Source organism: Acipenser ruthenus, chromosome 28 (genome assembly GCF_902713425.1).
Source record: "Acipenser ruthenus chromosome 28, fAciRut3.2 maternal haplotype, whole genome shotgun sequence".
Lineage (NCBI taxonomy): Eukaryota > Metazoa > Chordata > Actinopteri > Acipenseriformes > Acipenseridae > Acipenser > Acipenser ruthenus.
The window spans coordinates 19,399,593-19,424,370 of record NC_081216.1 but is presented as its reverse complement, the minus strand read 5'-3'; the positions used below and the strand labels follow the sequence as shown (position 1 = coordinate 19,424,370).

Sequence of the window (24,778 nt, the reverse complement as noted above, 5' to 3'; positions counted from 1 at the left end):
AGTTGACATTTATCCATAATTGTAGTTACCATATCAGTTATTTATCCATTAATAATGAAGGCAAACATAAATAAGTAAACAGCACATATTACCATGTACAGTATTATATGAAAATGACACTACTGGATGCAAAAACGTAATATATTGTAGACATCAGATGTATTATATAGAGTATTTATGAAATGGGTGCATTTTATTACTTTCACAGGTAACTAAATCTAGCATTTACATTTTAATTAGTAAAAGAGAAAGGGACCTGTATAGCTGGTTTAAAAGACACTGATTAACATTAATCTTGGACTATTTACCTTTTTTAGGCATAAAGCTAAACCACTATTAGGGCCAATCTGGTTCTATGAAAACAGCCATTCAAGTTTTCATGGTAAATTATTTTTGTATGAAATATGCAGAGTGATTACTACAGGAGAAGTTTTATTTTGCAAATAAAAAAAATGTGGACAAATAATCATAGTATGCAAGTAACATTTCTATATTAATGCAGTGTGCTTTGATGCAGAAAATATTGTACTGTACAGTTCATCCTTGCTAAGTCTGGCTACATGCATGGTAAAATATGTGATCTGGCGCTAAACAGCACTGCACAAGCTAGAACTAGACTGCTTTAACACAATGAATGGTAGAAGTGGTTTTAATTTCTTCATTTGGTAAATAGAAATGTTCACTTATCAAATATTTACCTACTGAAGGGAACTGCATTTCGTTATTTTTTTGTTTCAACAAAGGGATTTCCTTTTTAATCTCCTGTAAGCCAAGGACACAAGCCATTAGTATGTAGCACAGAAAATGTGCTATGTGTATCATCTTATACTGCATTTTCAATGAAAGTTATTTCCTTTGGGAGAAGCAAAAAGCTGAAATTAATAATTACTATAGAACACAAAATTATAAGCACAATCCTTGTAAGAAATTTTTCAATAATATCAGATGATTAATTTAACATTGTGTCCTATTTTCTGGTATAAAATCAAATAACTAAGTTTAATGTCAAGCAGATTTTTTTTTTTTTTTTTCACATGGGAGTAAAAATCAATAATATACACTTCACACTTTCAAGAACTACAGGTTTTCATAGTAATGGTAGGCAAGGACAATAGATATTATATAGCTTACCTAAAAATAAGTGGCTGTTAATTTTGTATTTACAATTGTTCACAGTTTACCATATATGTATAGATATATAGTCTTTCACTGTTGACTGTTGAGAAGGTAAAATCTTAAAAAGGCCAAGTTACCTTATTTTGTGCCCAGCAAAAACAAGGTGCTGCATTTGGTCATGTAAAGTATTTCATCGTTTTGTCAAAGTGACCTTTTTGCTATTGTGCCTTTAAGTTAATTTTTACTGTTTTGGAAACAGAAATGCTACCAAAAAGTAACATTAAGAAATGTCTTGTTTGAAACCTGGACTGATTTGAAAGAGAGTCCCATTTGATTACATCAGCAGCAGAACAAAATGAAACCTATTTGAATCAGGACAGGTAAGACTTGCAGACTGGCAGAAACCAATAAGCCAATAAGAGTTCACGTCAATGTCAGCCCTTTCTTAACACATGCTGTCGATTTTAGTTTAACGTCTCTGTATCTGTTTTTTGGATTTGAGTAAAATAAGTACACATCATCACATCCTCTGTGCTTTCTCTTTCTCATCTACTGTGGTTAAAATAATACAACCTGTTACAGAGGCTTGCTGTACCAACAGACATCAAACCCTTCAACTGTGAAGCAAATACCGCTCTCTGAAAAGTCAATCAGGAAAAGGAAAGGTTTCCAGAAAAATCTTGAATGCCTCCTGGGGCCTTGGATTTTTGCTTTTATTTGTTGATGCCAAGTAGTGGGTGGCAGCCCCTCCACCTCACTCTCCCTCCTCTCACTAATCACTTGAACCAGAAATGTGCTTCCTCTCGTGCTCTATCCTGGCAACATGCCAGGGCTTTAATTTGCCCTTCTGAGTTTCTTTTCAACATCGATCACAAAACGATTGCTTTTGCACCTGGAAATCACATAACTGTGATTTCAGATTTCAAAAGGGAAAACTAGTTTTATGGTTGTCAAATGGTGACAATGTTTAACCGTGTTACTTATCTGAAATAGATGTTTTTGCTCTTAATAAATGTTAGACCTGCTCGACATCTAGTAATCTAGGAGTAAGCCTCCTGTTTATTTTTATGCATACCTACGCTTCAATCAGTAGTAATCCCAAGTGGAATATGTAATATGACTCCAACTCGCCTCCTTATTAATTTTAGACCGAACACGTAAATAAAACTAATAGATTAAAACAGTGCTAACGGAAGGTTTGCCACAATTAACTGCAGTCAATCATAATTGAACTTCCAATTCTTAGTGGATACAGATACTAAAGAATAGCTGTAAAATGTAGGGTACAGACACCACAGGCATCACTTACAGGTACCGTTTAATTAGTTTTTATCAAACGAATGTATTTGTAAGGCTGCTTGTCTGTGTGTATCTTGTAAACAGGAAATCTATCTAGTCAATTTTATTGTGCTCTAAATAGGCACTCTTAAATTATCTGGACATCTGTGTATAACACTTGTCGAACTGTTTATTCCACAGTGTAAATAGGTAATACAGTGTTTAAATTGCTGTCTTATTTTTTTTTTTTTGTTTGTTTGTTTGTTTTTTAGTTGAAAGGCATACAAATTAATTAGGATAGCTGGGGCCAGAAACAGTGCTTACACGGCATTTCAGCTGTTTTTATTGTGTCTTCTAAGTCAACACCAGAGTTCCTGGATTTGTGGGTCTCACAAAAAGAAAAAAGAAAAATGTAAAAACAGACTGAAGCAATTTAACTCTTTCAAAACAAATACCCCCAAACCACATGTCATACAGTATATAGGAGATATATGGGTTATTTACATATGGTTCTTGCACTAAAATTGTCCAAGTGTAATTAATGCTCAGTTTAGATACACACGAGATGGCTGCTGTTCATCTCAGGTTAATAAATAAACACCTACATAAATATCCAAGGGCAACACCCAGTGAATCAGAATCATTCTCTTAGGACAAATAGAATGCCATTAGTTTTTTTTTCTAAATAAAAGAAGAAGCAGCCTACCAATTAGTAAATGTACAGTACATGTGCATGTGATAATGTTTTACATTGTGCATTCCAACTGAACCTATATTGTATACAGTGCATAGAACACTACACTTATTTATTTTGTCTTTTGCTGCAATGTTAGCAAACAAGAACGTGTAGCTGGCCCAAGTCTTGTGTAATGTAGCAGATAAAGTGTTTAAAGCCTGCATATATAATAAATAGGGCTGTCAAGCAATTAAAAAAATTAATCACGAAAATTGTAATCTTAGTTAATCTCGGTTTTAATTACATATTTATTTGATACAATTACTGCATCCATCTAATTTGTTTGTTGTATTACTGATCCTATTATTATTTTTATTATTATTATTATAATTATTATAACTATTATTATTATTGTTATTATTTTAAATGTTATTCTTTTTACCTATAAGGCCTTACATGGTATATATATATATATATATATATATATATATATATATATATATATATATATATATATATATATATTAATTGTAAGGTCAAACGTAACAAGAGACTGATGGCACTAGCCAAAATGTGTAGAATTAAAAACACAATATTGCAGAGATACTGTAACAGGTTAAAAACACTGCAAACTAGACTTTTGTGCCTTTGCTCTAGTCTGTAGTTTACTCTCATTCTTTGAAAGGAGAAAAACCTGTTAATTTTACAATACTAGATCCAAACAACTAGGCTATAAAATCCAATGTCTCTGAAGCTCACTCAAGATGTTTGTTTCCCATTTTGCATTAAGGACTGGAGGAAACACTCAAAATATTCCCCTGCATCCAGAGAAAACTAGTTTTAAACTCCATGGAAAGTACAGCAGGGTGTATGTCATAAGCCTAAAACCCCTCAATTGTATTTCTTTAAAGTGTGATACAGTATGTCTGTTAAGCTGTAATTACATATTTTGGCACTATTAAATAAACACTGTGATTTATTGCATATTGGCATTATCTGAGAGGTAGAAAAAAATGGAAATTTGTAAACCATATATTTAGACAACATGACAATACTTTTATAAAATCCAATTACTGTATAATTTCCAAATGAAGCCAAAAAAAACAAAAAACCTGCTAAAACAGACAAAGAATCTTTAATTACTGAGGGATAGGCAGGGCACCGGTCCACAGGGAGATGTGTACATTTTAATAGGAAAAAGAAAGCCCTCCACTGCAGCATGTGGAGATGACTACTCAGCCCTGCAGCTCCCCTGCTGGAGAGGAGATGGCATTGCCAGAAGAGCTCCACAAAACTCAACATGCAACTCAGCCAAACGCTGTGAATGCTGTAGAGTTCCTCTACCTCCTAGTGAGAAACGGGATACAAAAAATACTCATTTTGGTATTTCCCACATGTGTTGGATGCCATGGTCTGATCTGTTATTTGCAGTTACGGCACTAGTGGTACAGTACTGTTAAAACCTGCGAAACATAATGGGCATGAATTGTTAGACATGTCATTTCTTTATAGGACTAGGACATTAAAAAACAGTATAGTGGAATGTCTGTGTGGATTATAGTAATGTTTTAAAATCTTATTTGTGCCGAGGAAAATAAAAATAAAATCCCCAGTAGCATTGCTGCCTCAGAATAGAGAAACAGTATGAAACATGTTTACTGCATTTTGCCCTAGGATCTAAAATATTTGGCATCATTGCAAAACAACACTAACTGGCTGGCTCAGATTCAAACGTACTGTACAGTAGGTTACTATTACTGACCAGCGTAATGTAAAGCAAATTGCAGCTATTTTCTAAAGTGCTACTGTTAGACTGTATTCGACCTTAGCTGTCCCTGCAAGCTCTGTTTGGGTAGAGAAGCCAAAACTATTTATGCAAAAAACACACAGGGCTTGATTTAATTTATGTGAGTTATTTTAACATTTCTCATATTATTTATGCAATGGAAACTTACAGTGCATGGAGCATACACTGTGTTCACAAATGCATTGATATCAGCAGACAACATCATGGATGCATATATTTGGTATTAAAAAAAATACCAAAATAAAATATTTCAGGGTAAAAGCACAGCCTAAGCCAGTAAACTACTGTATCAATTGGATGAACTTTGAGCAACTACACAATTGCCTAAAAGAGATGGCTACCAATACATTTTAGGGTAATTGACTTCACCCTAGACCTTATTAAGGTATTATTGTAAGACAATCACAGGTCATACATACTTTACAGTGATTCTTGACAGCTATTGCTGCTAACATGCCGTTACAAGCACTTCTAGAGGTGATTATAAATAAGGAAGAAAAAGAAAAGAAAATACTGCTCTTGTTTTTCCTTAGAAGACTTTTTAAATCATAGATATTTATAGCAATTTGAGTAATTTTACAAATACATTCACATTAAAATAAAGTAACAGAAATCTTAAATTATGGCTGCATCGCAATAATTCTAGTAGTTTTAATCCTAAAAATACCACATGTGGAACACAATAATTAACATAGTGTTGGGGGGGGGGAGCAACAACATTCGGGTTAAAAACCAAACATTGAAATGTTCTGACTACCTCTATTTGTACTAGAGCTGGAACTGCTCATAATTCTGCACTCTCAGAAAAGCTGGGATTCAAATGAATGGTGTTTGTATAGGAGTCGCCTGGCAGCAGCAGCTGATTCATTATTGGATACAATCTGTCTAATAAACTTTCCTTATTTGTTTTATTTCTAGAATTTCCTCTTTAGCGATATTGTTTTCCAGTGTTTTTATTAAAGGTAAAACAGATATTTTGCATACTAATATTCTGTTGCTTTTTTTTTTATTTTTTTTTTTTTTGAAAGACCAGAAACTAAAAACCATACAGGATTTTTTTAATCCCAAGTCTCTGCAGTGTAAATGAAATGAAAAAAAAACAAAACAAAAAAAAAACCAGCTCTAACCTTTTTTGGTTTTATAGTAATTGGCCAAGTGTTCTCCACAAAGTGCAATGTACTGCCAACAGTTTACCACATATTTACTGTTTACTGCTAGCTGTTGCATATGTGTGGTTTTAACATACGCTCTCTTCCTCCAATTAAATCATCTATGGTCCCTTGGCTTTCCCCTGACATACACAGCACTAGTACTGGTGTTGCAGCTTACATTAAGCAAAGAAAAGGCATTTATATGAACATTTAAGACATTCATATTGCTGTGTGTCTTGCTGTCTCTCCATTTAATATTTGTTCCTCCTGTTCCAGGTTTCAGACAGAAGTTCTCCGCTTCGACATCATTGCTAGTGAAATTGAAGCGCTCGAAGAGCAACTTTCTCAAATCAAATCCCCAGCGGTCCTGTGACATAATGATCTTGTGTGTAAAAACATAATCTACAATGAAGCTAAAGGTTGGTGTGGAGTCATATTGAATATAGCCTAGACAATAACCAGTTTCTTGTGAGGGTGTTTTATTAAACTGGATTTTAATGTGAATAATTTATTTCAAGAGGTAGCCAGAGTGTATCATTAATGTACAATGTTATTGGACAGAAAATATAACTAGATCCATTATAAAGATATTTTATTGAATAGAATGACAGTTGTTCCCATAAGTACAGTTTTGTAGAGAATGATTGTGATGCTGGAAAAATTCTGAAACAGTAAAATGGAAACAGGGTCTTCATTTGATATTTTTACAGATGACAAAAATGATGGGTAATAAGTATTATTATCAGTGATTTTAAATAATGGTAAAGAATAAAATGATATTCTCTAACTACAACTTGACCAAATCTATTCCAGATATAAACCAGTTATCTCCAAAATAATGACAGTATTATGGTACTATATACTTTTATAAAGTTGTAACTTTACTTTCAGCTGATTGGACGATTTTCATTATAGAAAGTTAGGTAACTACAGATGGTATTATTTAAAATGTATTTGATATATGTATTTTTTTTTTTAAATCATGCAGTTTGTATAATACTGTACAATCATCTTGCTAAAGAACAGACATTCTATCTACTTCTGCTGCTGTGTAAAATACTGAAACTAATAGTCATTTAAATGACTTTAAAATGACTATAAGCTTCAGTATATATATATATATATATATATATATATATATATATATATATATATATATATATATGTCTGTCTGGACTTCAGACATGGAAATGTTACTTTCAGCGTTTAAATGTTGTCAATGTACCCCAATGCTGCCATCTTATTTAAGTCTATTGCAGATTCTACAGTACAAAATCAAATTGTATTACCTGGTTTAAAAAAAAAAAAAATACATATCTAAATTAAACGTATGGACATACAATTAGATGCACTGAAGGAACCAAGTAAAAAGCTGCAATATTCATTTTCTTCAGAATATTATTTAATTGACTTAATTTGCTGTACTAGAAATTAATGTATACATGTTTAATGTACAGCATTAATTAACCATTATACATGCAGAAAATAACGTACTACATGCATTATTTTTTTCCACAAATATTTTCTAGATCAAAGAAAATAAGTGATTTCCTTTTTGTGGTACAAAAAGATGCTTTAAATAACATGGATTTAGAAAAGACTGATACAAATGTGTGCAGGCTGTAAATTAAAAATAAATAAATAAATAAATAAAAGGCTTCTACTGTATACCACATCAATTTGCATTAGCAATGACAGGAATGTAGATGATCCAATTACAGTTCCGTTAACAAAACATCTGTGTAAACTATGAAGAAGTGCAGTAAACCTTCATTCACATACTGCATTTCCTATTCATGAGATAACAAATGGGTTTTGCTCAATTGATACAATAGCCAGCTTCAGGCACTAAGATACCTGGCATTACACACAGTAGTAAGGTTCAGTTGCTGTGGTGGAGGAGTTTGGACACATTTCTGGTACATTTTAGGTCCACTATCACAGACTTTATATTGTGCTAAAGGCCAGCTGAACTGTATCATCATATAACAATGATCATCCAGAACAAAGGAAGGGTGGTAAAAGTAGAGATAAAAGGCATAACACATTTACCAAAGAAGCTTATATAAACTACAAAAAAATTAATAAATTACACAAAATTCTGTGTAATGGTTTCTAAGAATGAATACACTGGTCTTGTTCTACTTTAAAATCAGTATACAATATAGAATGTATTATTGAACTAATTCTGAATCTGTGTGTTGCATTTACTGTATAAATGGTAAACCATGATGTTTGTCTGCTTTTCAGCTTTTGTAAAGTGCATTGACTATGAATACTCTGGATGTAACTACCAGGCTTACGACATTGGCAATCACTTCAATGAATTTGCAGGTGGGTGTCTGTTGAGAAGATTGGAACAATAACGTTCTGTTTTGGAAGAATTCCTTTTGTATGTTGGGTTTAGTAACAGGGAATATACTCCAATTAGGAGGCATTAAAACAAATTGCTAGAATCAGACTGTGTTATTAAAAACTAGTGATAACATCAGTTGAATGGTGACCCCCTAATATCACCTACTGAACACTTAATGATTGAAGCCTATATGCAGCCAAGATTTCAAACAAACATCAAACACTCGTCTTACTTTCCCCCTGGAAGCAAGCAGCTGTTTACTTAAACCTCTGATCACTGTCACTACTCGTATCTGAAATATTCTAGTCGGTGATAATTTATTTACATCCTGTTTTCTCCACCACTTTAGTTTTTACCCATTTAGCAAATGTACATACCTTGAACCTGCTGCTGAACCACACCTTGGGAATAATAGGCTGGGTTTTCCACTTTCCTTTGTAAGTTGTTCATTTTTGGAACTTACTAAATTAACAAGTTATGTCTTATCATTTCAGCGCAGTAGAAAATAGGTTCCAATATTCTTCATATTTTGTAGTTTGCAACTAAAGATGACAGTATGTTTAAAAACAAATTAAACTGCTTCCCCATAGACCCTATTTTCAATATACAGTAGTAAAACTGTAAAGCTCTGAAGGGCTGTATAACCTTAATTATGCAGATGTGGTAGCTAACTGGATAAAACATTTTTGTTTTTTAACAAATAAAATATAGGTTCAAGTTTGTTTTTATAATACATATAAGTATTCTGTAGGTTTTTATTTGTATGTTATCCCTGTTCTTTTTCAAGATGTCAATGCCATATATATTTTACAGCAGACAGTCTTATGGAGCATTAGCTTCTAACCCAGTACTCTTGCATCTCAAATCCTGTGATGTGATGACAGGTTGAAAGGCCGTGTGCCCGGGACACATGTCATGTGTCTTAATCTGACTATAACATTTCGTTTCCCATTGTGAACGTTACTTTTACCTTTAGACACTTTTCTAATTAGTTCAGGTTAGGTTATCTGATCTAGTGCATGTCACAAGACACATGTTTAAGCACCCTTTGATATGGCCTTTTCCTGGGCATATGGAGCAGATCATGAAAAGATTTTGCCCTGTAAGAAAACTGACCTCCACCTGAACGCAGAAGACTCTTTTTAATGTTTGGCATCCAATACATGACATCTCCACTGTTGTTAACAAGGAATGGATGTGACTGACAAAGTGTTTCACCATTATTGCAAATATTTCTGTTTAGTCTTTCATCCTATTTCTCTTGCTATTTTACCTCAGCATTTCTGTCACAAATATGGTATTCTATCGCATATCAAGCCAAAAGAAATATCAAATCACTCACATTGCAGCACTGGAAAATGTAAAGTACTCATTATCACTTACTGTACTTTAACATGTATTGATATTGTGTTAATTGACATAACACAAATGCTTTAAAAAAATATTGTAGAGATGATCAGAAACTGAATATAAAAATATGCTTTAAAACTTACCATCTGTTTATTAAATTACTGCAAGAATTTAGCTACAGCAACCAACGTATGAATTAAGAAATAACTGCAGTACAAATACAATCTGATTTACATATACTGTATCTCTGTCCCTAGGTGTGAGTGATGTAAACTACAACCTTTATGCAAGTCATGACCTGCAGAGAGACTGGCTGGCTACCTACTTAGAGACCTACAAGCAATGCAATAGCATGGAACTTACCGTGACTGACCTAGAAGTGAATAAACTCTATGTGCAAGTGTGCAAATATGCTTTGGTGAGTTAAAAAGCTGATAAAAGATTTCAAGTATCCAATATGAACTGAAACTAGATACACATTTAAATGTGACCAGCATTTATTCAAACAGTGTCACAAACCACCCAATGCTTTGGTAGTGTTAGTCGTTGATAACTCGGGTCCTCCGTTATCTTTTAGAGTCTACCTTAGAATGACCTATTGGGTGTGCAAGACAGTTAGGGATCTTGAATGTAAATGTAGAAATACATATTTTAAATACCTGTACTTTTTGTAGTCCTGCAAAACTCTTTATGTGAGCATATATTCTGTAGTATGCAGGATGAGATCATTATGTTAACAAGGGATAAATTAAAATATCGTTAGGGACGTCCACAGAGACTTGTCAAAATGTGATGACTATAGATGATTTTGTGAGTAAAGAAAAAAAAAAAAAGGAAAATTATGACACTATCATACATATTAATGACTGACATTAAACCCAAACAGATAATTAGCACTGGGTGACAATTCTACAAACTGCAAACTCTTAAAACAAAACTTTAGATGCTAGTCTAATTGAACATCTGGCTTATCATGTAAGCAGATATTGGGATCAAATTAGGTAGAAATGAATTGGATGATGTATGACAGGGTGCAGATGTTCCAGCAGCAGTGTGATAATTTCATTGCACAACTATATAATGAATTCCATACATTACAGATGTAAAAAAAAACACTCTTTAAAAGGTTAAATGTGGCAGAATGTTATATCATACTGATAATCTGGTTCTTTGTTGTTTTGTATTTGTTGCATTCATATTATGACATCCACCTTTTTCAAAGTTTTGTAGGCACAACTCATATAAATGGGCTCTAAATATAAACACATCCTCTGTTATGACTCAATATGTTGGTGCCAATAATAGTGAATTGTGCCGATTGTGATGTAGGTGATTTGCATTAGATTATTTCAGTGGAAGTAATATTACTAAGAAAAAAGCTTCTTCGAGGAAAAGTGGTAATTTCTGTTAATGCTGTATATTATATATACAGCCAAACTACCTAATGTATATGTAAATGCATTTGGGTATATATATATATATATATATATATATATATATATATATATATATATATATATATATATATATATATATATATATATAAATGGCTAGGTTGTATGTAGAAAAGCAAGCCATAAATACCAGTGAACAGTTTCACCTGGTCGAGTGGACAAATCAAATCAAAATGTTACAGCACATCAGCAAGTACGAAAAGGCTAAGATGCTGTAACAGGGCGAGGTGCCCTGTACATTATTTTGTTTATTTATTTTTAGATCGGGGTCTCCCCCACCGCCTCTGTGCAGATTGTTTTGTGTTTGTTTATTTTTATGTCGGCGAAGCGCCGTATGTTTTGTTATTCTTTTGTTGAAATGACGACGTAGCCGATTGTTTTGTTTAGTGTGGATGGGTAGCCCCATCCACAACATAATTAATAAACCTGTGCAGATTGTGGCTGAGGGGTAATAGGATGATTTACTAATTAGTTAAACCCCTCGGCCATGATATAAAAAGCCTGCAGCTCTCGGCACTCGGGGTGGTGTTGGAAGGAGAGAGTGAACGAGAACAGAGACAGAGAGACAGAGAGACAAAAAAAAAAAACTTTATTTAAAAAACCATACAGGAACAGTGACGGCGACTGCCCAGCCTGACCTGAGGTTTGTTATTACTTGTGTGCGAGATTTGTTTTTGTCAACCCTTTTATTTTGCTCTGTGAGCGCAGTTTATTTTGGTTAAAAACATTTATTTTTTTTATTTTTGTTTTTGTTAATAAAGACGGCAGCCAGCCGATTCTTTTGAACTGCAGTACTTGCCTGGTGTCAGTTAGCCTTCCTGCTTCTGCCGTGACGTCAGACCACTCGTCCACCCTGTCACAGATGCATATTCATTTTAAAAGTGTGATCACACAACATGGATTGTCTGAGCCATATTTCAATCCCAGCAAAACTATAACACTGTCATTTTTTAATTTTATTTGAATGCAGTTGAAACCTCTAGTTGTTCCTAATGAATATGTAGTTATCAATGCCACACTGTGTTAGGTTTTATTTATTTTGTTACCAAAATGAGCTGTGACACAATGACTGTAATTGTATTACACTGACTAATAAATCTCAGGTGTGCAATTAGGAAAGGTGAAGTCTGTGGCGTGTTCAACAGACCCTCTGGCACTGGTGGCACCGTGCCATGCAGTCAGCGGAGAACAAGAGGCTGTCAGGCTATTCATTGGTGACAACAGGTTGCTGCTAACCAGACTTAACTGAGCAGTAATAAGGCTTTATGGGGAGCTGTACTGAAAGATGTGATCGCACCTCTTAATGTGGCTCTGTGGCTGTGTTAGTTATAGCTAAATTACATTATTATGACTTCATTGTTGAATCCCAATTCTCTTAATTATAGCCTAGAGATCTATTATTTGATTTTGTCGCACCGAGTGCTTTTCTTCAAAATCATGTAATCTCTTAGAGATCATTAATGTCGGGTTTACACACAGGCAGGGTGTTGGTATGGTGCCAAGCACATTTTCAAATTTACACCACAGTAAATGTTAGAGAGGTCCGTTCCTCACTAATTATTTTATAAAAGACGTAAAGGAGAAAGAAATATAAGGGGGGGGGGGGGGGGGCTAATCTTGAGTCAGATGTTGATCATGTAAAGAAAACTAAAATATTTATGGCGACTTTGGTTTAACCTTTAAAATCTGCTTCTGCCCCAAGGAACTAAAAAGTAGTTATTTCATACAATCCCCTGTCACACCCCCCCTAAAACAATGCATTTCATTACAAATCCTTAAAACAACACTTTCACAACTTCACACCACATTCTAGAAATTCAATTCACACGATTGTACCTTTAGGCATAATATTTAAGTGGTATATAGATTCCTGTTTATTAACATAACCAGCAATATGTTTCTTGTCTAAGTACATGAATGGGATTGTATTGAAACAGTCTGTTTTTCTCCTTTATAATTGATTTGTTATTGTAAGATTTGCTTAGAGCCTGGCACACTTCCACTGCAAGAGAATGCTTTTTTCAGAGCTTCTATTCTCAAGATAAATCGCTCCCTTTGCTCAGCCTCGTGCAGGGACTTGGAAAGTTTACCCTCTTAATAAAGAACAGGTGCAGGTTTATGTTGTTTTATGATTTTTCCAGCAGAAATTAAAGTGCTGACAGGGCAACAATGAACTCTGGTGTTAAATGGATTCAGTGTTTTTTTTCCAGGGGTCAACTTAGTTTTTTCTTCAGTTTCAATTTGACTTATAGCAGGTTGTGAAGGTAAATACTGTACTTCTAGCAGAAAGACAGCAGGAGTGCTTCTTTTCCTTTTTAAATACCATTATCCTCACTCTAAACAAAATTCAACATAAGGTGGTTTTTAATAAGTTCATAGGTAATAATTTACAGTATGAGACTGTTGCAAAAGACTTTTCACAATGCAGGTTAACCCAAGATTCAAATGTGGTACATGTATTTAATTTTTATAATCAACAGAAAAATGTAGATTGTCCCATTCAAAAACCAACCCATGGCTTGATGGTACAGAAAGAGCTGGTTGATCTGAGGTGTTATGTGTCACCAGTTCACCTACCAGTGGGGTTCTAAAATCTGCTGCACAGGATGTAAATATATTGTGTTGTGGCAGTTGTGATACACTGACTTCACCTTAGTCAAACTGTGGTTATCACACCTGCAATATTATTCTAGAATAACTGTTTACCTTGCCATGTCAGACTACAGTATTTAACACTCCAAGCAGCCCTTTCTTTTGAGAAAGAAAGACAAAAGAAAATAAGATATCTGCACTCCTCCCCTGGCTATCACTCTCCAATTTGAAGTGTAGGTGACTGCGAGACAGCTAGAATTCAACCCAGTACAATTTGAGTGTCAACTGAGAACAGCAATCAATCCAGTGCTTCTCAGGAAATGCATGTTAGCAGCCTTAACCTGCTAATTAAAAGGTATTCATCTTTATCTGCCCACCTCAGCAATACCTTAAACAAAGTTAAGCCTCTGCAAATTGCAAAAGGTAATAGATTCCAAGACTCTGTGATCTCCCCTATAGCTGCAATATGACACACGAGAGGATTATTTTTTGCAAATTGGCTTTAAGTTATTTTTGAGATAACTCAGATCTGCTCTTTGAAACAGCACAGGAAAAAAGTCCTATTGATATACCCTTCCACAACAGATTACACATTGATAAGGGACAGATTTTTAATAAAAGCTATTTTCTCAAAGACAGCAATTGACAGTACAACTTTCAGGGCTCTAAAAGCAAGCATCAAAATGACCACTTTAGTGGTGCATATTTGTAATGTACAACTTTCACAACCTCATCCTAAACCAGCACACCACATATACTGTACAGGCATTTTAAGAAAACCTGGACTTTAGAAATATTGAGGTGGAAATGTTAAACTAGGTCCCTGTTTGAAAAGCTTAGGGACTGTATGGTATTAGAAAAGGGAATTCAATACTGGGATAAATGATGATAGTCATCCTGTTTCCAATTTGAAGCTGCTGTGACGTAAACATTTAAAATAAGAAACAGAGTTTCTTTAGTACCCATTTGTAGTAACTGATTAATACAGGTACATTGTAGTATTTGTATATATATAGGAGCTTACAATTGCCAGTAAAACCATGGGAGGGTCTTGTTGGCATCCAGAAGCTAGACAACACTGGTCTACTTTTAGCAAACCCTGAAAGCGTTTGACAATGATGTATTATCCTGTTTATACTGCAACAACTTGAAAAAAAAAAAAACGTTTTGTGAACATGGAGTACATAAACATACTGTGGCACCTCTCAGGAAGTTTACACAAGATTAAACAAATTCAGTTTTTCCAAGTTTCACCTCTCTCAAACATGGCCAGTGCTCCAGTAAACATGGTTACAAACAACTTTGGTAATGTGTATTATTTGAAGTTATTTAAAAACGGTCAGATCTGTGGAGATGCTGATTTTATTTGTTGGGATTATGAAATTCAAGACTTTAATTGTCAATTAATTTCTTGCCTTTAATACTGCTTTTGAAACCACCCAAGTGGCCCGCATTGTGTGGGTCAGACCCGCAAATTGACATTAAAACCTGCAGACCCACGACAGAAAATGTAAATAAAACTTATATGTCAGATTCAATTTAAGGTCAATCTTGGCTGGTTCCCGGCCTCAGTGTGCAGCACAAGACGAGAGTCTGAATAAGCATATGAATGTAGAAAGTGGACTAAACTGTTTGAGTAATGTCAAAAACTGAAGTTTGTCATTATCAGCAGATGATTGTAAGTGCACTCCATTCATTGATAAGTTCTTAATTCAAGTTTCAAATTACCCAACAACAGTGTCTTGAGTTCTAGCCCAGATAGGAGAGTGCCCCCTATTGAGCAACAGCCATCACGGGGTCAAAAATTGTTTGTATTTTCTTTTACATTAAACAGTGCAAATTGCACTTAAGCGTAAAGCCTTAATAAATCTGCTCATTAATATCTAACCCCAAGGCGATAATTTCCAAGTTGGATTTCTCCCATTTTATGAACTGCCCGCCAGCCTTCTCAGTAGCATTTAATATAAACCCCCCATGCCGAGGATAGGTGGGTTATTTCATTGGTAACTGTTCTCACAATAAAAGTCTAATTCTATTTAATAGAATACTATATGACACCGGTGTTAATCGACAGATTTTTGCTTGAAATATTTCATAGAAAATAAGATCACATTAAGCAGTGTGGAGTAGTGGTTAGGGCTCTGGACTTTGGACCAGAGGGTTGTGGGTTCAATCCCCAGTGGGGGACACTGCTGTTGTACCCTTGAGCAAGGTACTTTACCTAGATTGCTCCAGTAAAAATCCAACTGTATATATGTGGGTAATTGTATGTAAAATAATGTGATATCTGTATAATGTGAAACAATGTATAATGTGATATCTTGTAACAATTGTAAGTTGTCCTGGATAAGGGCGTCTGCTAAGAAATAAATAATAATAATAACTGGTTTTACAACAAACATGTTTTTCACACATTTAGTTTATTGCCTAACTTCTGTTTTTTTTAGTTAACTACTGAATAATATTTAACATTTCAAACAGAGTTCTGTTCAGGTTAAGCAGCAAAGCAACCCCCCTCTCTAAGACGGCTCACTCTTTCTGGGCTGGCATTTTTAACAGGAAGCTGACATGGTATTATGTGACACCACGGAATGCACTGTGGCTGCAGGCTGGCACAGATCGACTGAACACAACGACAATGCCTTTTTTGTGTGTTTTCCCTAAACGTTCCCTTTTTTAATACAGGTGCTGCCTTAGAAATGTTTTCACAATTTTATTAATAAAATAATGAAATTATTGTAGACGTCCTCTTCAAGAACCATTAACTTAATACACTATTTGCGGATTGCTTAAACACTATAATGAATTTACAGATAGCGGATTCCAAGAAAAACACTGGAGGCTAGTGTATCTTAAACACAAGGAGCAGCAAGTATAGTTATTGAAGATTTCTGAACACAGTGCAGTACACAGCCCTGGCACCCTCCAGCTTCTGGCTCTGTCACAGTTGTAATTGAATAGTTCATGAATTCCCAGTTACAAGCTCCCTCCTATCCTAGTATACATTAGCTTCCCCATTTTTTCCTTGCAGCCACCTTCTACTGACTGAAGTAAAGTCTCTTCAGTGACCCCCGAATGCCAATCCTATTGCCTGTATGCTGTTGTTAGGGATACCACTCAAAGCCATCCACTCCCTGTGGGAGGGCTTAATTGACAGATTCCATACAATTCTGCTACAATTTCCATGAATTACACCTAGTATTCCAGTGATGACATAACCGTAACTTTGCCATTTTGTCTATGTATAGCATGCAATTAATGTTATTAAACTTTTCCACTGAGGAAAGTTTTTGCCACCACTAATTTCATATACCATTTCAGCGAGCAACTTCATATTTCTAGTGTTACGGAAATGCTTCAGGCAAAATCTATATGTGGCATTCCTCTTTGATTATGCACACAGGGGATGCTTTGTTTTTGTTATCAAACACAAGCAAATATCCAAACCGTATTATTCAATGCATAGAAAGCATGTGTGTAGTGTCACAGTTTGACAACTTTCTTGCATGGTTTTAACATACAGACCAATGCAGTAATGCAATGGTTTAAAACTGGTAATTGAATTGTTAAATTATTTTAACTGTAGCACTTGTATTCATGACATATAAAATTGAAGGAACAGTATATATATATATATATATATATATATATATATATATATATATATATATATATATTACTGTGAAAATAATATGTAGGAAACCATTTCTTTCAGGCGTTGCCATAAAACTGGAGTTGTGGCTTTCTTTAGTGTTTTTGGGATGGCTTTGTAAATATGGATGCCATCTGCTTCAAAAATTCAGATTTTTGGCTTCATATTTGGGTTGCTTACAAATTATAGCTTTGCTCAGATTTCTCCAGTAGGCATCACTGTATATTAAACTCACAAACACAATCATCAGAAACCAGAGACACAAATTAGAATTTCTTGCAGAGACATAATTGGATATTTATTCTACGAAATAAAAAGGTCACGCTCCATAAAAAGTTTAGTCCTCATTTTGAAAATGTATTTCAATACATTTCAGGCTAACAGGCCTTTTTTGTCCATTCTTCAGGTTTCTTGAAAAGTTGTTTTACTAATTAAAACGCTGCTGGTTGTGCACACATGACATCATTGTGGAGTGTGGTGCAGTGGAATATTTCCGGTGCATTCTGCGATATGCAATATTGGCATGATTCATACTAATGGATGGCGCTGCAGCTTTTAAGTTATTGCATCCTCTAAGCATGACCACACTAATTACTAAACATTGCATTTGTTTCTATTAATACTTTATTTGGGGGCTGCAAATTCACACTTTTGGTGCCAGTCAAATATACAAGCATGTATAGCCAAAGGGGTTGTGGTTGTACAATAAGTATTCTAAAGACATGGAGGTAAGTAGAAACAGATATATTGACAGCAGTGCATCCATAAACTATTGAGCAACATAAATTTGTTTTATTTCTCTTTGAATTCCATTTCTATAAATAATATGTGCTGATTTCATTTACTGCTATATATTTTTTGTATACAGTATATACTTTTGAGGGGGGGAATCAAGTTTTGATGTAAAGTGATTTGGAAACCCTTGCAAGAGAAGCTATGGTTACCTGCCAAGTTTTCATGTGGTTTGAAGAACAATTTTCATTCCTTGAAAGCCTATGTCATGTTGGTCCATTCCAAAAGTGCTTTTATTACCCAGTACACAATGAATTGAATTGTCTAAGAGATTTTAGAGTGGTGTGGCAGTGTCTCTGAATTACAAATAAATGATGATAAAGTGTTTTCTTTTGAAAGAACCCAGCTGCAGCCAAAACCCAGGAACAGTCTCTGAAAAGGAAGCCAGTAATATCTTGCAGATTTATACTGTGGAGGGACTTCTGAAACACAAGCAAATAAGTTTAATTTGCCTAAATCACATTTAGGAGATGCTCTTTAAAATCGGTGTCCAAATCATCTCCCAGCTCTGAATGTCTTGGATAATCCCTTGTCTTTGCATCTCAGCTCATTTTTTGTGTTACAGTTTCAGGAGGTGTTTCAACCACAACAGGCAACTGAGCTGGGCTGAGATTCAAACTCTTAAACCACTGGTGTAGATGGCTGCCACCGACTCCCCATACTTACATACCATACTGTGTTTTTAATAATAGTTGCAGGCATATTTTTATGCTATATACTGTATATATATATATATATATATATATATATATATATATATATATATAATTTTTTTAATACTCTATTTAAAAGTCAAATACTTTTGCTAGAGAAGGTCAATTTGTGAAGAGCAAATATTGATTTGTTTTGTGATTTGTGCATTTGCTCCAGGAACAAAAATAGATCAAATAAATCAAAATAAAATCTGGCCCAATGAGTTAAAAGACTTGATGACAACATTCTAACCTCCCCCCAACCCCAGGAAAAAAGAAAACATTCATCCTCTATTACACTTCAAAGCATCCTGGAGATAAAAACACCAGGGCCCAGATGCATTTTGGTGACTATCGCAACAAAAAAAATCCTGATTCTTTTTGGTTAAAGACCATTGTTTCAGATGAGCTAAGGGACCTCTTGCTTACAGTACATTGCTTTACTGTGCCAGAGCCTACTTGCAAGTTCAACAGACTGCATCTTAAAAGTGATGCAGCATTGTTACTAGTTTATCTCAAGAAATGTATGAGCGTTAAAGAATTGGTTGGCACTGTTTATGGTTTCAAAGCTGCAGAAATTACACCAACATTATGAAATATCCAGCTGATATCTGAACTAAGATCCACCGAGTGGTCTGTTTGTTAAGCTGTTGCAGATGAAAGGGGGAGACACAGGTCTGCCTTAAAATGTTATCAAATGATTTACAGTTAACGAAAACACAGGGATCATAATGGTAGTGCATATGGCTATACCCGTTGTAGACTGGTAAAGAAGTTCTCCTTAATTAGAAACACAGGTTTTCAAGAAGTTCATCAGTATTTTATTTGGTCGAGTGTATTTAGCCTTTTCTTGCCAGCTCAAGGCTTACAGTGTAGGGTTTGTGCTTGAACAAAACCCTCACTGTAGTACAGCATGGATCAGGCTAAATAAAATGTTGAAAGTTAGTTCCAAATTGTGTATCACACTTTAACCGAGAAGAGTTTTATATTTCACTGATTCACTGTTACGAGTGCATGCGCCAGAACATACTATTCGTAATGGTAGATTTAGGAGTCATTATTTGATTTTACGATCTAGTCAAAGTTATTTATAATATGGCTTTAAAGTAATGATAAAAAGCTACATTAGTGCAATGTTTCCCAATGGAAAGGTGGGAGTCAGAGAGGCACTATTGTTGAGGTCCTTGAACATTCTTATTCTGATGACCTAAAGTCTGGAAAAGAAAGTTTAGCGGTTATGAAATTCATTTCATTATTTGGGGGGGGGGAATGAGGTTCAGCTGTGTTAAGAGTAATCCAATTAAACAGATAAGCAGAAACCAAATAGCAATAATTTGTTTACATAGGTCCCATGCTGACAATATTTTAATTACAATTTCGGTTTCAACTCAGGTATAAGGGTGTTATTTGAATTTTCTAAAGCTTGCATGCCCTATATAAAACCTGTTAGTTAACTCCCAATCTAGTAAATTATATAAAGTACTCTATCCTCCAATGCAGGCGAACATTGACCCTACTAGATAATGAAGACATATTTCCATAGCTTTTTGCAACTGGGCAATGATGTTATTTTTTGATATCTTTGTAAGCATTTTTGTTTTGTCATCAAAATAAGAAATGTAATCCTATATTTCAAATAAAGGATGGCTTTGACATTCTATTGGTATTGTTAAATTGTGTTCATTATACAATTTTCAAAGTTTTTTCAACTAATACAATTGATCAAGTCAAAATGTTTGTACACCATGAACTGACTAACATACACCAAGTGCTGCTGTTAAGATGGTCAGTATAGTATTTACTATACATTATTATTCCACTTTTCATCATGCAGAGTCATATTTCTTGTAAGTTGATTCTACTGTTAGAATGTCAGAATGTTTACGTGTTATGTCTGGTTTGTTTAATTTCATCATCTATTGCTGTATTCCAAGACTTTTAAATCTACAATACTTAGGACTACTACAGCTGTTCTCCTATGAAGGAAATACAGACAGGGATCTAACTGGACTGATTTCACTGAGATAAGGGACTGCTTAATATAGCAGAAGGCCAGCTGATTGACAGCTTTATTAGGAAGCATAACTCATGACACAGTAAGTATCAACTTGCCTCAAATTAACTGCAATTATCCTAGAATGGGAAAGTATTTACCTTTAGGAAGTTCACTATAAAATATTTCCATTAAGTAGTAATTGTTTCTATTAATTGCTATTATGTCAATAAATTCATTGTTTTTGTGGAATTTCCGTTAAGGAAACTGCATTCATGGCACAATTGTTCAAGCCTCACATATATACAGTATATTAGTTCTAAAAATGTAGGAATACATTTAAACAAATGTTTATCATGTGTAATATATATTTTATCTATATGTTATAATGTCACATACACTGATAAAGACTGCCCATCAAAATATGTGTCTGTATGTTACCCAACTTCTATATCTGTAATTGGTATAAAACTGTTTAACTACCTACCTATGTATTGATTGTATGTATGTCAATGTGTAATCCTCAAAAAGTATAAAGTCCTATTGGGCAGAATTTCAATCCCACTGTGAAAGACCTGACACTATATGCAAGACTGTAAAAGTGTGCGAGATGATAGAGCAGGCACATTTTATTTTTGTCAAGATGCACAATACAGCTGTAGTAAAAGATGGTACAGGTTTGTTTGTGAAATCCATTGAAGTAGCAAGCTTCTGGAGGCTTCGGTCAAAAGTTACAAGTCTGCTTCCAACAGTCCAATCATGGTTCTAAATCAGTGCTCATAAAAAGGGGGAAAAAAGTTGGAAAGATCTCACAAATAATTAATATTTATATGACCTAGATAAGAATAAAATGCTATATATTTTAAATTTATGACTGATAGTGAAGGTTTAGATGTAGATACTAAGTAGATACTAAGATACATACAGTTGAATGGTCAATATAAATCAAGGCCCAACGATACAAGCGTACATCCCATTAAAAGCATACAGTCTGTTACTAAGGCAGAATGGTATGTAACATCCCTCTGAGGAACTTTAGCAACTGATATCGGGCACCTAGTCTATAAAATATCTGTGTATCTACCGTTGCGGCAAATTGCACGATGCTGCCTAATTAATGAAGTACACTAGCTAAATACACTTTCATCAAGCGTAATATTCGAACTATTGGAGGTCTAATTTGAAACGGTAATGGAACACTTAAATATATTGCAGCAAAATATTTACTTCAGTCTTTGTAAGCTTTAAAAACTAAAAAAAAAATAATAATAAAATAAAGGAATTTGTGGTGTCTCCTAAAAGTCAGACAGCTTCCAGAGTCAGAAAGGAAGCTGTTGCTTCCATAGTAATAAAAAACATCTTAGCTGCTCCAGCGTTGTTCAGTCAGCCAAAGGACTCGGCTATTACAGGTTGATGCCAAGTCACGTCCCAGTTATTTGTGCAAGATCTGTAAAAGTAGATATTGAAAACAACTAATGCAGTTACAAGTCTCATATATTGTATGTATCCATTTCTTTTTGCAGTAATATCTAAATATATCCAATACTTCTGTGTTCTCTTTATTATTAGATAGACGGCGGTCATTATGTGTTTGGATGAAGGAATACTACAGTTACTTAAGGGATTATTCTCCCTTAGTACACGAGTGCGTATTTATCAAGGTGATTTGAGCATGCTGAACCTTAACTCAGCATTGCTGTATTTTGAACCCTTCGTGCCACATGCAAACAAATGCTCAACTTTATAGCCGAGAAAAATGAGAGAAATCATCAGCTGATTCTTTTGGTTTTAGCTTCAGGAAAGCGGTGGAACACATGTATGATATCAGTAGCATCTCGTCATATTATTCTTTTTAAACAGTGCCCTAGGTTTAACAAAGTTTAAAATTAAAATAGATATTTCTTTAAAGATTTTATTATCCAAATTTTTTTTTTTTAAGTTCTGATTTACAATGTCCTGTCTTTTAATGCTTAAAAAGACACACAGTACTGTGCCTATTTTTTGTGTTGATCTTGGGATGCATTTTTTTTTCATATTAGCTAACTTGGTGTTTCATATCCAATTTACGCCAAAGTACACTGTAACTTAATTCAAATCATACTGCCATTCATGGTTATTTAGAATTAAAATGAACTCCCACAGCCTTGGCTTTTGAAGAGTTTTAAATTCTAATATTTTTATGTTTTGCCCTTGGAAAAGTAATTGTAAAGATTATCTTTAATATGTTTAAATATTGTATAGTTCCACATTTCCATTGATGCAAGACTTAATGTAGCACAAAGAATCACACAATCAATAGTAATTAATTGTGTGCTAATTGAGAATTTCCGTTGTGCAAAATGCAACACACAGGTACTGTAGATCTGCAAGACCAACCTGAATTTGATGTTTTAGGGCTTGTGTGTCTCCTGTTGCAATTCTACAGTATCCAGCAACCAATCATGAATGGAGTGTCATTTTTCAAATTCTATAAACATAAAAATATATTAAAACTATGTGCTTGCCTCATGTCGCAATACAAGCTTTCAAACACACGTTTAATGCTTTGTTGCTTTGTTTTGAATCATTCAGGGTGTTGTAAGTATCGCAGTGATACGTTTTTCAACATAATCAAGGTTGTTTGCTGTATGGAGACAGTCAACGGTCAGAGGGTGATTTCTTTGTCTCTTTACGAGCTGAGAATAATTTGTGATAATGTGTTCAGTTTCACTCCCAAACTGATTGGCCTAGGACTTGTGAATACAAATATCCAAACACTCATGATTATGTTGAAAAATCTATGAATGTGATACGTACAACATAGTATACAAGAACAGTAATGTGTTTTGTTGTAAACACTACAGGGTGTCTAGTGAACATCCCCCTTCAGCGTGTAGTTATTACAGTGTTCTCTGGATGACTTGTAAGTGAAACTGAGTCTTCTGAGTCTGAGTCTGGCATTGAGGTAACAGGGAAGAGAAATTCCAAAGTACTCTTTCTGTTTTCTGTTCTCCTGCACATGATTATTAATCTGTTCATCGAGGCATATGCATATTTACTGTTAAGGTTTTTAATTGCTCTATTTTTAACAACACAGCAGAGTAAATAAGCATTACCTTAAAAGATATGCTGAAGCAGTACCGGGATGCCGTTTAATTAGAATTCTCTGTCACAGAAAAATATAGACTGGTGTAGTGTATTGTATCTGTTCTATTCTTGGTAATTGACACAGATTGTATCCATTTTTAACAAAAAGATCTTGGTCTCATTACATGCCTCATATAAAAGGACAACCATATTCTATATAACAGCTTACAATTTAATTTATTTATTGGCTCAAAGATGTTGACTATACATTGAAAAAATAATGTTGATATCAACACACCTTAATAATTCAACAAGTCGGGTGAGTTATAATATCGCTGGGGGTTTTCAATACTCGTGTGTTTTTTTTTAACTCTCCAAACCTGTTCCAATGCGGCTCCTACATTGTTGAGCGTCAAGTAATTAATTTGGCTAGCAAGATTGGAGCTACCTCATTTACAAAGAAAGCTCTCGTACTGTAAAATGGCACCCGTGTTGTGACGGATTTTCTTAATGACTCCTCTTTCTTTGTACAGGTTTCACACTTTTCCTGGGGCCTCTGGGCTCTTCTCCAGGCCAGATACTCCAATTGACTTTGATTTCCTGAGGTAAGTAATCCGTCGCTCCTGGATAAGTGAGCGGGAACTTAAATCAGGCCTCACTTTGGCTCATTGTTACTGATATTGTACACGCTAATGCAAAGTGAAGTAGCACGTCTAAATCCTGTCAAGTTTTGTTTTGTGTGTTTCCAAAACCCACAGATGGGATTCATTTCCACTCCGCTCAAGAATGTAAACGATACAACA

General features: G+C 34.6%; 1 pseudogene; it reads left to right on the top strand.

The window, feature by feature from the left end:
* Positions 1 to 24,565, top strand: part of LOC117434518 (ethanolamine kinase 1-like) — a 48,319-nt pseudogene extending 23,754 nt beyond the window's left edge.
* Positions 24,566 to 24,778: the final 213 nt, after the last annotated feature.